The following is a 14,497-nucleotide window of genomic DNA, read 5'->3' as shown; positions in this document are numbered from 1 at the left end:
GTTCACACATGTAAATTATCCCTGTTGTGATTTCCTAATACAAACAAAAGAACAAGGAGGGCCCTACAGATGCTTCAGAAATCTGATGTGTCATTACATACATTGTAATCATGCTATAATTATGGGTGTAACTGCCCTGGAGGAATTTCACCGTCAGTTATCGTGGCTAGCCACTTGTAATTATTAATAATAGTAACACAAGAATTTCAGAGCGGAACTGAATCACAAACTACACAAGAAAATGTTGTTAGTGACCTGAAACAGGAGCAAGAAAACTGGGACTTGCAATTAAAATCGCTGTATTAACACTCTTACTTTATGAATATGTGTTTCTGTAATTATGGAGTTACTATGAAGACCATTGCTTTTACGTGCATGAACGAGCTCATGTAAAAATTGGCCTCTGTGTGCCTGTATGCACCCCCCACTCCTGAACGTGCTCCTGAGGCCCCCTACAGGGTCTTCCCCCCTGGTCCTGCGATGCTGTTTGCTTCACGAGTGGCGCCAACTCTGGAGACGTGTTATCCCAAGGACAAGTAGATGATTTGCTGGATGCTCTGATAGATCTGACGACTCAGATCTCTTCAAATGGCAGACTGGTCAGCAGCAATACCTGATATGGTCCCAGAGCCGCGAGACCTCGCACGGAAAAGCCACAGCGTATCGATCTTCATGCATTATAGAAGCAGCGCTGATATTGGGAGGCACGACTTGCTCTTTGTGTGTCCATGCGCACCAACATGCCCACTGGACCGAAGCAGAGACAATCAGACGCGGGTCCAGATGATAAATGTACAGATGATATATCTTATCATGGCTTGATTGTTTACACGATTGTATTTGTTATTGCCCCTTTATGTGTAGCGTGTGCGTCTCGCTTAATCAACCAGGGTAAATAGTACCCCGTGAATGCAGAGTGCCTCCAACCATGAAGCCCCCCCCCCCCACACACACACACAGCAGCTCTGGAAACACCTAACTCTCCAAAGAATCGAGCTTCCCCTTCACCCGTCGGTCAATGTTACACGACCCTGAATGTGCCAACAGTGACACCAGTGATCCCATCCGGGACACAGCCGGCCTCCTTTGTGCACAATCCTCCTGTGGTCATGGTGTCAGGGCTGGCGAGGAAGCGGAGAGGGTGAGGGGGGTAATGGCGCTTTCGGATTCACGGCGTTTGTTATGAGAGCTCTGCCGAGAGCCCGTCAGCGATCAAAAGAGCAGCTTGGTGTGACGAGGAGGCAGGCTGGGACCAGCCGCAAGGACGAGGACGACAGTAAGGACGTCAGGCTGACGTGGAAACACTCACAAATTCTTGGAAAAGAATGGAAAATTCTGTGATAAAGCCATAATTCACACACTATGTGGACAAGAATCACAATTTAGTGGTGATAAAATACAGTCCAACATCGCAAAACAAAACGCATCGAAGCTGATTTCCACATTACTGTGTATTACTGCATGATTCAAGCATAACAGGAAAAATGTCAAGCAGCTTTTCTGATGTTAATTTGCCCTTTTATTTATGCCTTTTGGACATTCAATTAAAAGACGGAGGAAAGCAGCTCAACCCTGTCAGAGATACCAATCTAAAAACACTCCTGTGTGCTAAAATAACACTTTCCACACATAAATTACATTTTGAACATCGGTTCTAGTCGTCTGTAATTCCAGTGTCTGAATTCCCCTCTTCCTCGCAGAATCAAAAACAAATGCAAACAACATCCCCGCAGCTACAAACTGTTTATGGCAGGGAAAATGCAATTTGCTTTCATTCCACTGGAAAAAAAATAAAAAAAAGGGGGGGCGCTCGTTCACCTGACTGATTCTCCTCTGCTCTGCGCATAAAACATTCAAATCAAGAGAGACAGGCATTTATAAAGCCAATACAACAGAGCGGGTTCCCCTGGTACCAGGGGTGCTGTCAGGTACAGGCAGAGTGAGGGAGGGAGAGAAAGGACGAGAGGGCTGTTTAGGAGTTTTCTTTTAACCCTAAGAGCAGAGGAGTCATCTCAGCTCACATTCCAGCTGCCTCCTTTCACCTGCAGTGTGCAGCTAGCCTCCAGGGTCTTCAGGAGCCCCCGGAGTCTTTGGGGGGCTTCAGAGTCTTCGGGGGCCTTCGGAGTCTTCAGGAGCCTTCAGGAGCCTTCGGGAGCCTTCAGAGTCTTCAGGAGTCTTCAGGAGCCTTCGGAGTCTTCGGGGGCCTTCGGAGTCTTCGGGGGCCTTCGGAGTCTTCAGGAGCCTTCGGAGTCTTCCTCCTCCTGACATCTTGGCTGCAATAATTGCAGCATTTGCCGGCTGTATTTTTATTCACGTCAGCCCCCATGAACAGATGGCGTTTACGTTTGTAATATTATTAACACTTCTAAGATCCTGGATGGGTAGGTGGGTGGGGGGTGGGGGGTGGGGGGTTACAGGGATGAGCAGACGCGCAGGTGAAACACACACGGTTCCCCTAATTGTGCTAAAGGCAGCGATGCTAATTAGGTGTTTGTATGTAAATTATGTAAGAATATTTGCTCCAGAATGGGCTTTCCTGTGGTGCAAGTTGTTTTTTTCTCCAAAGTGTCAGTGATTTTACCTGCTTATCGGGTGCATCCACATGTCAGAAACACATCACACACAATTCATTCTAGTAAATTGGATTTAATAATTCCATTTTCATGCATGCATGATGGAGTAATTACACTTGATTTTGTGCTTTTTGCAATAAAAAAAAAAAACTAGGAAAATGCAAAGCAAATGGCTTATTGACAGACTTTGGGGGTAATTACAGAAAAAAATGGAAATAAAATGACCCTAAGTGCATGTTATTAAACACAAATCCAACTGAAGAGTCAAAACCTGCTTCTGAAGAGAAGTTTTTTCCCATCTGCAAATGTGAATTCACTCTCCCTGAAAGAGTGTTTGAAATATATATATGACAGGATATCTGACTGGTGCTGCAAATGCACTCTCCTGTTAGATGGTGGGAGAGGTGTTGGAGAGGTGGAATGACGTGAAATGACTGGAAAGCACCAGGAAGGAGAGGTGGCGTGAGCTGAAAGAGAAGGAGAAAACTGAGAGCAGGGGAGCAGGAGCAGGCTGTTACGTTCCCCCGGTGTTGGAACAGGAGCCTACCTTTTATAGCCTCGGGGGCAGAAGTGCATATTTGTGTTTCTGACTTCTTTAATGTCTAAGAAAACTAAAGCGATTTGTGTGTGAGTGCATGTGTGTGTGTGCGTATTTGTTACATACTGAGTACCAATATACTCATCCGAGTGACGGCATTTTTGCAAAGTCGTTCCATTTTAGCACAACTTCAAAGTATTGTTTGAGGGCTAAGACATGGCTTCAAGGATGATGTTAGCATTGGGCTAAGGTTATGGTTGCGGTTAGGGCTTTAGTTGGGATGGTTAGGGTTAGGGTAGGGAGCTGGGCCATTTATGATGTGCCTATATGTCCCCACAAAGATAGAAATATCTGTGCGTGCATGTGTGTGTGTGTGTGTGTGTGTGTCTGTGTGTGTCTGTGTGTGTGTTTCCTGTGAAAGAAGATGGGGGGTAAAGCAGACAATGTTCTCAGGCATACTTCGACATGTCACTCTGTATTTGTCAGAACGGGGGGGAAGCACACCCCCGGTCTCTGGCGTCCTGACCCTGCAGCTGGGTAGTGCCATCTTTGTGTACTGCCACATCTCTGGGATTATGGGGCCGTGGATTACTGACCCTCAGCGACCCCACTGGTGACTACTAGAGCGCCCAGCCACTACCTCCTGCTCATCGCGAACAGACTGAACTTTTGCCCGTACCATGGGGAGGCCTGATAGTGCGTGTGCACATCTGCACGTAAGGACATATTGCAAGATAAGATTACAAGGTACCCCTCCGTTCAACAGCAGGATGAAATCTGAGTGCACGGCTGCGCAAACGCACTGAGGATCTCTGCAAAACAGCTTCCAAGCGATCCTCCAGAACCAGAAAAGGTCATTAGTCTCTGAAAGGAGCTGATTGTAGGCTGGATTCAAGCGAATCTTTTTTTGTCTCTATTCAGTCCCTAACATGTGCAGGAGGTTTTCTCCGGTTGCCGTGGAGACAGTGAAACGGGTGTCTGCTCCTGGATCAGTTTAAGAAAAAGGATACATTGTAAAAAAAGAAAACAGCATTTATGGACACGCTGGGGTTTCTTTTCCTTTTGTACATTAATCATAGTTGGCTTTACTGTCAGACTTGGCTTTCACGGCTTCTTTCATGTGCTGCATTTTTAAAAAGCATAATGTACAACCTGGTATTTTTTTTAAATAAAAGCACTATATTTCATTCATAAAAAGCCGTAAATTCCTCCCCTGTATTGTCCAACTTCACTGTCTTTAAACACATCATATGTCCACTGCACCATGTCTTTATAAGCAGCATAATAGCAACATTTTGCTATAAAATAGTAATAATTATACTACTACTCCTACTACTACTTCTACTACTACTATTACTACTACTACTACTACTACTAATAATAATAATAATAATAATAATCAAGTTTTACAGAAAATCTCCATTTGCCACCCAGTTTGTGAGCTATTTTCCTTGTTACGATTTAATCTAACATTACTGTTGTTGTTCCAGGAGGAGAGAGAATAATACAACGAAACAAAAGGGCAAGAAAGAAAAACTACAACCCTAAATAAATGCTACATGACAAAATAAAGTGCAGTTTTGTGGCCTCTGCTGTGAGTTGTGGCAGCTGGATCGACTGGTGTTTTGCTGGGCTCACCTCTGGGCACTGCCCAGCCAAAGCAATTAAAAACAAACCTCTGCAGTTCCCGCCTGTGTGACACGAGCAGAAGTTGACCGATTCTTTCTCAGTTTTAACAAGAGAAAAACGTCTTTCTTTGGACCAGAACCTCGAAAGAGCACCGCAGCGTTGCAGGTGAGCTTTGCTGTTAATTCCAGCTGTTGCTTTGTGATTTGTTAAAACATCTCATGACTTATTACGAATGATTTGCTCTCTTTATAAAATAAATGGGCTTGTTAGCGCCAGCAACCAATCAGCCAATCCCACGGCCGCCTCTAAATGCTTTTATACACCTAAACGTGGTCGAGACGACCTGCTGAAGTTCAAACCAGCAACAGGATGGGAAGAAAGAGGATTTTAAAGGGGTTTAAGGGACTTTGGCCTGTTGTTGCTGCCAGACGGGCTCGTCTGAGTAGTTCAGAAACTGCTGATCTGCTGGGATCTTCATGCACAACCATCTCTAGCTCAACTGTAGCTCAAACAACCACTCGGTACAACCCAGGAATGAAGAATAGCATCTCTGAACACTCAGAAGACCACAGCGGTGCCACTCCTGGCAGCTAAGAACAGGAAGGTGAGGCTACAGGTCACACAGGCTCACTACAACTGGACATCAGGGTTTGGGTCTAGGGTCTAGGGTTTAGGGCAGAGGCGTCAAAGTCAAATACCCAGTGGGCCAAAATTCAAAACTGGGACAAAGTCACGGGCCAACATTGATATTTATTGAAAAAAATCTTCTTCCAGGTATAAAAGGGAACCTTTTGATATGGACCCAAACTAGTTTTGCTCAACAACTGAACATGGAACAAGCAAAGCTTAACACAATACAATATATAATTTATTATTGCACACATGCAAAATCAAAATTCAAATAAAAAAACACATCACTGGCATTCATTGTTTCTCTTTTAAATTTCAACAGCAATCTTTTGCTATTTTAAGTTAATGTAATGTAAATGTAATGTCTTTTATAGTGTCATCTGTTGTTGTTCTCCTTGTAATGCACATTGGCTCCACATACAAGACAGACAGGTCCGTCTTTTACATATCTAAACAGATATTCTGCCTCCTACCTGTTCAGAAAGGTCCTATTTTCTGCCTTTCCTTTAATCACCAAGTCAATATGGACCAAAACCTCTGAGGAATGTTTCCAACACCTTGTTGAACATTTGACATGAAGAATTCTGAGGAAAAAGACAAAGGCAAAAGGGGGGCCAACCTTAATGAAGTTGCAGGGGAGGGTGACTGTGGTAGGGGAGAGTTTGTACAGAATATAACAAATTGAATCTTTATTTTCAAATAAAGATTTTGCAAGACTCGGTATGCAAATCAAATCCAAGAAACAGGCAGGTTGGACTCCCAGGACTCCAAACTGCTCTCTAAAATGGCGCATGTGTTTCTCAGAACATGCACCCACTCCTCTCCTCCAGGTCGGTGATTTGCCTTCTTGTGTGTCACTCTCTGGTTTTGAGACTCACTCTTCCTCCTCTCCCGCTCCTCCGGGCATTCATCTTCCTGTCAGCCTGTCCTGTCCCACCGTGTTTTCTCCATAGCCGGCAGAACTACAAATGCTGTTTTGAGGCCCTGGGGCCGGGGGGAGACACCTCCATCACTATCATCCACATCCTCCTACTGACAGACTCGACAGTCTTCCCTTCTCCTTTACAATTTTAGGATCAGATCCTCGGAATTGTGCAGAGATAAGCCTGCGCATGAAGGCAGTTTTGAGTATCTGTCATTTGTCCCATCAATAATTCTTCCAGCGAGCCACAATCCAAATTCCCCGAAGGATGATTGAATTGTAATCGTAGCCGTGACTCTTAATGTGTCCCTCTGTTTAGCACCTGGCTGAATAATTGATGGGTAAAACGATCACTTCTGAAGCTTTTAGAATCACGGGTTATTTCCATTTCTGCAGCATCCACCTTCAAAGGTCGCGACTTCTGCCTCGTTTCAGTGGTAGAGAGAGAAACATCACACGTCAGGAAGAGCACGTAAAGAGGAAGAGCAGCGAAAAACGATGCTTTTTGTGCTGAATCGGTGGCTGGTCTCCGTTACCCCGATCAGCGGGTATTAGGGGGGGATTAGCGGACCGCTTCCTGTTTCAGATTAAACAAGCAGTGTTCCAGAGGGATAACCAGACCCAGCGGGATGGAGTGAGTGATAAAAAGTGGCTGGAGGGGAGGACGGTGCTAAAATTTTCTGCTAAAAATTTTTGCTAAAATAAAAAACTGCTAAAATTTTCATGCAAATCCAACTTTTCCACTTAATCTGGCATGCATGTGAATATGTCAACATGTGGGCATGTCCTCAGTTATTTAAAACACTAGCAGTACAACAGAAAGCCATTTTCTGTACCTAATCACCACCACCACTCGTTCCTGTAGCCTTTGCAGGCCTCCAAAAGAAGCCTGTCAGCGGTGATTGCCGACATTTCCATTACTTCATTTAGTTTTGTCAGCATGTTACGAACAGGAGAGAACTGTGCCCTCAATCACTGCAAAAAAATTACAGGCAAGCCGGCGCAGAGAAATAAATAGGCATGTTAGCATGCAGAATGCGTGACTGCACGTTCTCCGCAGTGACATGGAGGATCGCTATTGGCCATATTAACAGCATAAACGTCTCATTTGTTTATCCAGTGACTTCACCTCGGAAGGAGGGAGATTTAATGGTTTGCTCACAATCCAGGTCAGGTGTTGGAAATAGAATGATGATTCTGATCAATAACGCCATCCAATCTCCCTGAAAACACGGAGCTGTCATTATTGTAAAACACATATACAGTAAAAATCCTTATGGTGTAGTCAATAATGTTAATGGGGGAAATTGATCGAAAGGGAATGTGTGTTTGCCTCAAGAGCAGGTGGGGGGGGGGTTGTAGATCATGTCATTTATATTCTTAAAACACTGACGCCCACACAGAACTCAGTTTCCAAACCCTCCGATTGATGCAGTACTTGCATGTGCTTTTTGATAGGTGTCTCTCAATAATGCCTGCTAAAAATGAAGACAATTAGCCAAGAAACCACTATCCACATGCCATGTGACTCAGAGCCTGTTCTCGCACAGTTTGCCTCTCCAAGTCTCTTAAGATGACGCGAGACAACAACCTGACGACTGCAAGAACTGAGATTCTAGAAAAAAACTCTGTCTCCTGAAGTGGAAATGAACCCAAATGCTGTGGAAGGTAACCTCCATGGATCATTTGTATGTGGTTCCACCTTCAGCTCACCTTTTTCTGATTATTTGCCTCCTTCAGGTGACACACAAAGGAATAACAACAAGAAAGACCTAAATAGCTTAGCTACACTGGTAATGAACAGGCACTGCTGCTCGCTATATATAGTTCAACACACTTAGTTTAGCAAGTAGTACATTACAAACCCATATAGGAAAAATAAGGTTGTCTTTTCAGTCTCCCACCAAGCTGAATTATTTGAAGTGTTAGTTGCAAATTTAGAAATTTCCATCCTAGAATCTGGGACAGACTTCAAGAGACAGAAAAATGAGACACCAACTAGCAGGTCCCTATGTGAATGTCTTAATTGTTAAAGGTGAGGGTCCTGTTCTCATCTGTGTCTACGATCCTTCCTTTCCTGTGTGGCACATTTATCTGACTTTGTCAGGAAAGTGCACAGTTCTAAAAACCTGCAGGGCCAATTTACTAAGAGACCTGTGCTAAAACTCTACCTTCAGCACCCGCGACATCAAACGGCGGGCGTCGACTCGTCTCTCCTCATTTGTGTTTGTCTAGAAGTGCTGGCAGCCTGGCATAACAAGGAGAATCTGATCCTATGAGGTGATTGTGCTCTTCCGTCAGCACACAACCACGTTTTATTGTGCTTGAGACTGAGTGCTAAGAACCGGCTTCAAAAGAGCTCTTTCATTTTGCCACATCTGTAAATGATGGCATCTCTCACCAGCCTTCCGGTAACTTTTAAACACCTCCGCACATTTTTTTTCCCTTCATTCAGAATGAACTGACTCAGAATAGATGGTGTTCATTTTTTTGGCAGGGTGGGGAGTGGGGGAATGAGGACGGCGGTAGCTATTACTCAAAATCGCTTCCATCAGTCGGGTGAGCTCTCTGGCTCCTCGCCGTGACAGCTGGATGTGTGTGGGCGACAGTACAAACAAAGGTGAATCGATGCGTTTCCCCGAGGAAAAGACAAAAGGAGAGGTTGGGAGGGAGACGGGGGGGCGAGAGAGAAGGAAAGACTGAGAGATGAAGGTGGCGACGCGGCAGGGAGTGTGACGGTGTCATGCTAGCTGGTTTTGCCCCCCCCACCCCCCCACCCCGTGCCCTAGGGAGATCATTAGCTCACAATATGGAGTCTATCAATCCTCACAGAATACCCCTCTCTGCTCTGGATATACACCCTGTCTGTCTGTCTGTCTGTCTGTCTGTCTGTCTGTCTGTCTGTCTGTCTGTCGGTCGGTCTGTCGGTCTGTCGGTCGGTCTGTCGGTCGGTCTGTCGGTCGGTCGGTCTGTCTGTCGGTCAGTCGGTCGGTCTAGCTGTCAGTCTGTCTGTCGGTTTGTCTGTCTGTCGGTCGGTCAGTCGGTCGGTCTGGCTGGCTGTCTGTCTGGCTGTCTGTCTGTCTGTCTGTCTGTCTGTCGGTCGGTCGGTCGGTCGGTCGGTCGGTCGGTCGGTCGGTCTAGCTGTCAGTCTGTCTGTCGGTTTGTCTGTCTGTCTGTCGGTCGGTCAGTCGGTCGGTCTGGCTGGCTGTCTGTCTGGCTGTCTGTCGGTCGGTCGGTCGGTCTGGCTGTCTGGCTGTCTGGCTGTCTGTCTGTCGGTCGGTCGGTCTGTCTGTCTGTCTGTCTGTCGGTCGGTCGGTCGGTCGGTCGGTCTGGCTGTCTGTCTGTCGGTCGGTCGGTCGTCTGGCTGTCTGTCTATCTGTCTGTCTGTCTGTCTGTCTGTCTGTCTATCTGTCTGTCTGTCTGTCTGTCTGTCTGTCTGTGTCTGTCTGTCTGTCTGTCTGTCTGTCGGTCGGTCGGTCGGTCGGTCGGTCGGTCGGTCTGTCGGTCGGTCTGTCGGTCGGTCGGTCGGTCGGTCGGTCGGTCGGTGCGAGAGTGCAGAGAGTGCGATGCATGTTCATCCCTCAGGGGTCTTTGATGGGGGGGGGTCACACAAACAATAAAAAGGTAGCAAACAGATCATCCATTGTGGGAATGTTTAGCATCAGAAACCTGAGGCTGTGCAGCGCAACAGACAACCTGGCACACGAGTGGGTTTGTGCGGTGGCGTGCGGCTAAAGTCCTCCTCTGAGCAACTGCGGCACATGCAAATAACATTAGAGATGCTTTATTGGCCCGTATTAATGCGTAATTGTACCTCTCTGTGGGCTTCGTCTGTGCATCTGAGAACCTGTAATCTGCAGGCAAACTCGTAGATTTGGCGACCGCAACATCCCGAAGTCTCTGGCTCATCAAATAGCAGAGATCAGGCTTCAAGCGGTGACACAATGGTTCCCGCTGGCGCATCACTGAGCAGCTGTTTGTTCCTGAAACGCTCATCACGTAAAGCGCGTGGGCTAGTGAGGTAGAGTTTAGGCCGTTAATTACTCCAAAAGAAGAAGACTCCACTAATGTTTTCTCAAGGTGGCGAGAAAATAAGCTTTGTTGAGACTGGGAGACTTCATACGGCAGAAGGCCAGAACTCCTGGGAAGCCCTCCTAAGGCCCTCCCAGGGCCCTCTAAGAGCCCTCCTAAGGCCCTCCAAGGGACCTCCTAAGGCCTTCCAAGGGACCTCCTAAGGTCTTCCAAGGGACCTCCTAAGGCCCTCCAAGGGACCTCCTAAGGCCTTCCAAGGGCCCTCCTAAGGCCCTCCAAGGGACCTCCTAAGACCCTCCTAAGGCCCTCCAGGGCCCTCCAAGGGCATTGTTCTACATCTGTTTGGTCTTTGCAAATCTTCTCTGATCTTCTGTCCAATGTTTAGCCTACCATTTTGCCTCCAGTTGTCATGCATGTGCACGTCTTTATACTTCCTCTCCACCTCGACCAGCTGTTCCTTCAACTTTTGCGCGGTGGAATTTAGATGGCTGCGAGAAGAGAGTGCTCAGTTTTCCCTGTGCAGCATCACCATTTTATGGTGGTTTTTGTCTTATTTACCCTCACCCCGACCTCACTAAAGACCCATGTTTAGAGGATGGCACCCATGACCCTATTGGTAAAAAGGGGGATGAAGCCCAATTACAAAAGGAGGGAGGGAATGACAGCGAGGGAGGGAGACACACACCCTGTGGGAGGTAATCGCTCTTCCTGTTCTGGCTATGCCTGGCCAGCCAAGCGGAGCTGCCACCTCATTGTGTCCTTCTGTACCGAGGCTCTCTGTGGTCCTGCTGCAAGTACGAGGAGGGAGGAAGAGGAGGGACAGGGAGGGCGAGGAAGAGCGGGGTAAAGATCCACCATGACGCCAACACATGGATCCTCCATGAGGATTAATCCAACACAGTACAAAGATCTGGGTCTGAATTGATTGGCTGCATTGGAGGTGTGTGTGTGTGTGTGTGTGTGTGTGTGTGTGTGTGTGTGTGTTGTGTGTGTGTGTGTGTGTGTGTGTGTGTGTGTGTGTGTGTGTGTGTGTGTGTGTTTGCTACACCTGGAACAAACTACTCTTAACAGAGGACAACAGAGACAAGAGGAAGTGGACTGGACTGAAGGGGATGATGGGAAAATTAGATTAAAAATCAAAGCGAGCGATTTATGGGATAATCCGTATTCTTCTGGCGAGAAAAATAGAAAAGAGACAATGAATCTGAGGTAGAGGTTTGATTAATTCTGTTATCCTGAACCCAATCAGCAATGTCCAACATCCCCGTGGTCCCTGACCCAACCTGTCCTGTCTACGTGTGTCCTAGAAACAGGGTCGACAGCCAACACGGGTGGTATTTAACACGTTACTAAGTAAACCGGATGGTCTCCAAACCAACAACTTTCACTTTCTGATGGGATTTATGTGGCATGTTTTTAGACCAGGACCAGGCTACACGCTTGGGGCTGAGATTGGGGCTGGTTCCCCACCTCTGTGGACACCCCAAACCCTGTTTGATTTCTGTAAACCAGGGTTTGAAACTGACTAATCGTCCTGAGTAAATGAGCACAAATTAGCTTAATTTATTGTGAAAACATGTGACTTCCGAAAATGTCACGTTACAAAAAAAAACCGACAGAGGCGGGGGGGAGACGAGGGGGGCAAATGCGTTTATTTCTCCTTCGGTTCCTCCGGCACCTGCAGGTCAGGACGGAGGAAATGAGGCAGGCAAATGGAACACAGACTCTGGATGCGTCCACAGAATATATTTAACACATCTCATCAAGCCCATAAATATAAATTATAACGATGCAGTGTATGGACAACAGTAAATATGATGTTTAATGGCTTTGACCTCCAGTAAACCCAGCCTGCCCCCACAAATACGCCTCGTTGATGAACACATCTGCCAAACTTTATAAACGTCGGCACCGTTTCACCTATAGGCGTCCGAAAACTCGTTAACGTTTTGAAAGAAACTCTTCTGGGAGCCTCGTATTGATTTCTTATTAATAGATTGTTTGTCGCAACAAATGATGTTTTTTTCTTTAGGCGCCGAATATGCAGAGCGGGGAGGAGAACGGCCCCGGGCGCTGCGTCTCGCACCGGGGGAATATCCGAATGTCTTTGTTTGATGCTAAATGACACCGGGGCCATCGTTAGCCGCTGCTCACAGCTCGTAAATGCATGGGGGGGGGGTGCCGGGGTTCGCTCCCCCGGTGCTTCCTTTCTGATCAATATGCGTAACTGTGTGTGTGCACACATGAATCATCTATAATAACACAACAACAAACACTTGACGGCCTCTATTATGATCACATTGAATTTTTTGTAGAAATGGCTGCTTAGTAACGACGTCAAATAGCAACACGTGCTGTTTCTCATTCCGTCTGCTGCACACTATTGATTATTGATATCGATGTTGATGAAACATCTGTAGACCTTTTCGTGCAATTATGAGAGACTTTGCTAACATGTACATGAAAATCGACCCTTTTCCTACCGGCTGGTTTCAAGGCATCGCGACAACCAGCAGCATTTTTCCTTTTTTTTTTTGGTTTTCTATCAAAATTTCATTTATATCACATTAATAACATCCACCGTGTGGCACCAACCACCACAACACCTGGACAAAGCAAACTTCATGAGTTAAATGTAAAGAACAAGTGGGCGTGGTTTTGCTTTTGGACCATACAGGTCATTTTAATTCCATTTTATTTAAAAATTCCAGAGCAGGGAACAGCATGAGCTGGTCCAGGCTAAAGTGGGGGCCACCCCTGCTCGTGGCTGGCTGACAAAAGGACACAGCATACTGTACGTTCAAACGCATCAGTCATGGTTTGTTGTCCTGGAGACGAGTCAGTGAGGTCAGGGGTCAGCGTGCACCTATGGAGCAAACGGCTGCAGATCAATGCAGAGAGAGACGAACAGCGAGACACAAAGCTAAAGAAAAAGACTGGTAATAGCGCAATGAACATTAGCAGTAGCTATAGCGGTGATCAGTTTACGCACCAGAGCGTGTCTGGACTACAGAAATAACGGACTTGCAGCCTTTTAAATGTGCTGCGTGCGCAGCCAACCGATACTAAATGTCACTGCTACGCTGATACGTCCTCATTGTGAGTTAGCTTTTAGCATTTTATCCTCCTGCACGCATGTGCTGCATGCACACGTGTGAAGTCAGACATTATTGCTGTTTAAGTGGCTTCATGCTGCACGTCCGCGCTCCCCTTTTTATTCATGCTAGCTCGTCTTTCAGGCTCCTCATCCCTGTTTGTGCGTTATTGGGGCCGTCTCCCTGATTCACTCCCTTTATCGTCGTGTCCGGGCTTATTTACAGCAGCCTGTAACTCATCCCAGCAGCAGACAGACCGTTCCTCCGGCGTGTGTGCGTGTAAAACTTTTACAGGTCTCGCAGACTGCAGCCGTCGACCGGGAGGGGGGTAGAGACAGGGAGGGGAGGGGGGTAGAGACAGGGAGGGGGGGGGCATTACAGCAGCTTGTAAGCGCCCTTTCACGCTTCTCAGCTCAGAATGGAACAATGTTTACTTTTGGGAACGTAACGCGTTAAAGAAACGACTCTAAAGCTGCTGAAGACACGTCTGGAGAGTCATGGGAAGGACGCGTGAGAGGTAACGCAGATAAGGCGTGAATTTATTCAAACTCACCTTTTATGCGGCAAAATCCTATTCAGGAGCTTCGCGCGTCGACATCATTGGGGAACAGGAGTGTGCCGGCGGCCTGCTCGATTTGTTAGGCCAGTGAGTGATTATTGTTTATTGCCTCAATAAAAAGCATCCCGTCCTCCGCCTTCCTACCCCCATCTGGAGCAATGACAACTTAAATATTCAGCGCCGCGCAGCCGTGAAATAAAAACAAAACGAGCGGGAAAATAAAGCGTGTCGCCGGCGACCTCCCCTTCAGGAGACGCTTTTCTTTTTCTTCGGAGGAAAAACTGCCGCTTGTCTCTTAAACAATGATGCACGAGTGCTAACGTTGTTTTATTTACCTGCGCGCCGCGGCTCGCGCGCGCCCGCGCGCCGCTACGCGCTGCAACGCGTGCCCAGAAGACACGACATAATGAGATAAACCGCCACAATTTCGCATGCACAACAGTTGCACCAAAGTGTCTTCTGAAAGCCGCACCAATTAAGCTAACACAATTAACTCCAGGCCCGCAAAGGCGCTGGGAG

At 46.9% G+C, this 14,497-nt stretch overlaps 1 protein-coding gene across 1 annotated transcript in view; it reads right to left on the bottom strand.

Annotated features, from left to right (window-relative positions):
• The window catches only part of pacrg (PARK2 co-regulated), a 94,244-nt gene extending 79,955 nt beyond the window's left edge, over positions 1 to 14,289 (bottom strand). Inside the window, exon 1 of the mRNA XM_057011729.1 lies at positions 13,973 to 14,289. The gene's annotated coding sequence lies outside the window, so the exon portion shown is untranslated. The remainder of the gene's footprint in view (positions 1 to 13,972) is intronic.
• Between the last annotated feature and the right edge of the window lie 208 nt (positions 14,290 to 14,497).

The sequence above is a fragment of the Takifugu flavidus genome, chromosome 16 (genome assembly GCF_003711565.1).
Source record: "Takifugu flavidus isolate HTHZ2018 chromosome 16, ASM371156v2, whole genome shotgun sequence".
Taxonomy (NCBI): domain Eukaryota; kingdom Metazoa; phylum Chordata; class Actinopteri; order Tetraodontiformes; family Tetraodontidae; genus Takifugu; species Takifugu flavidus.
This window is presented reverse-complemented; position numbering and strand designations above follow the sequence as displayed.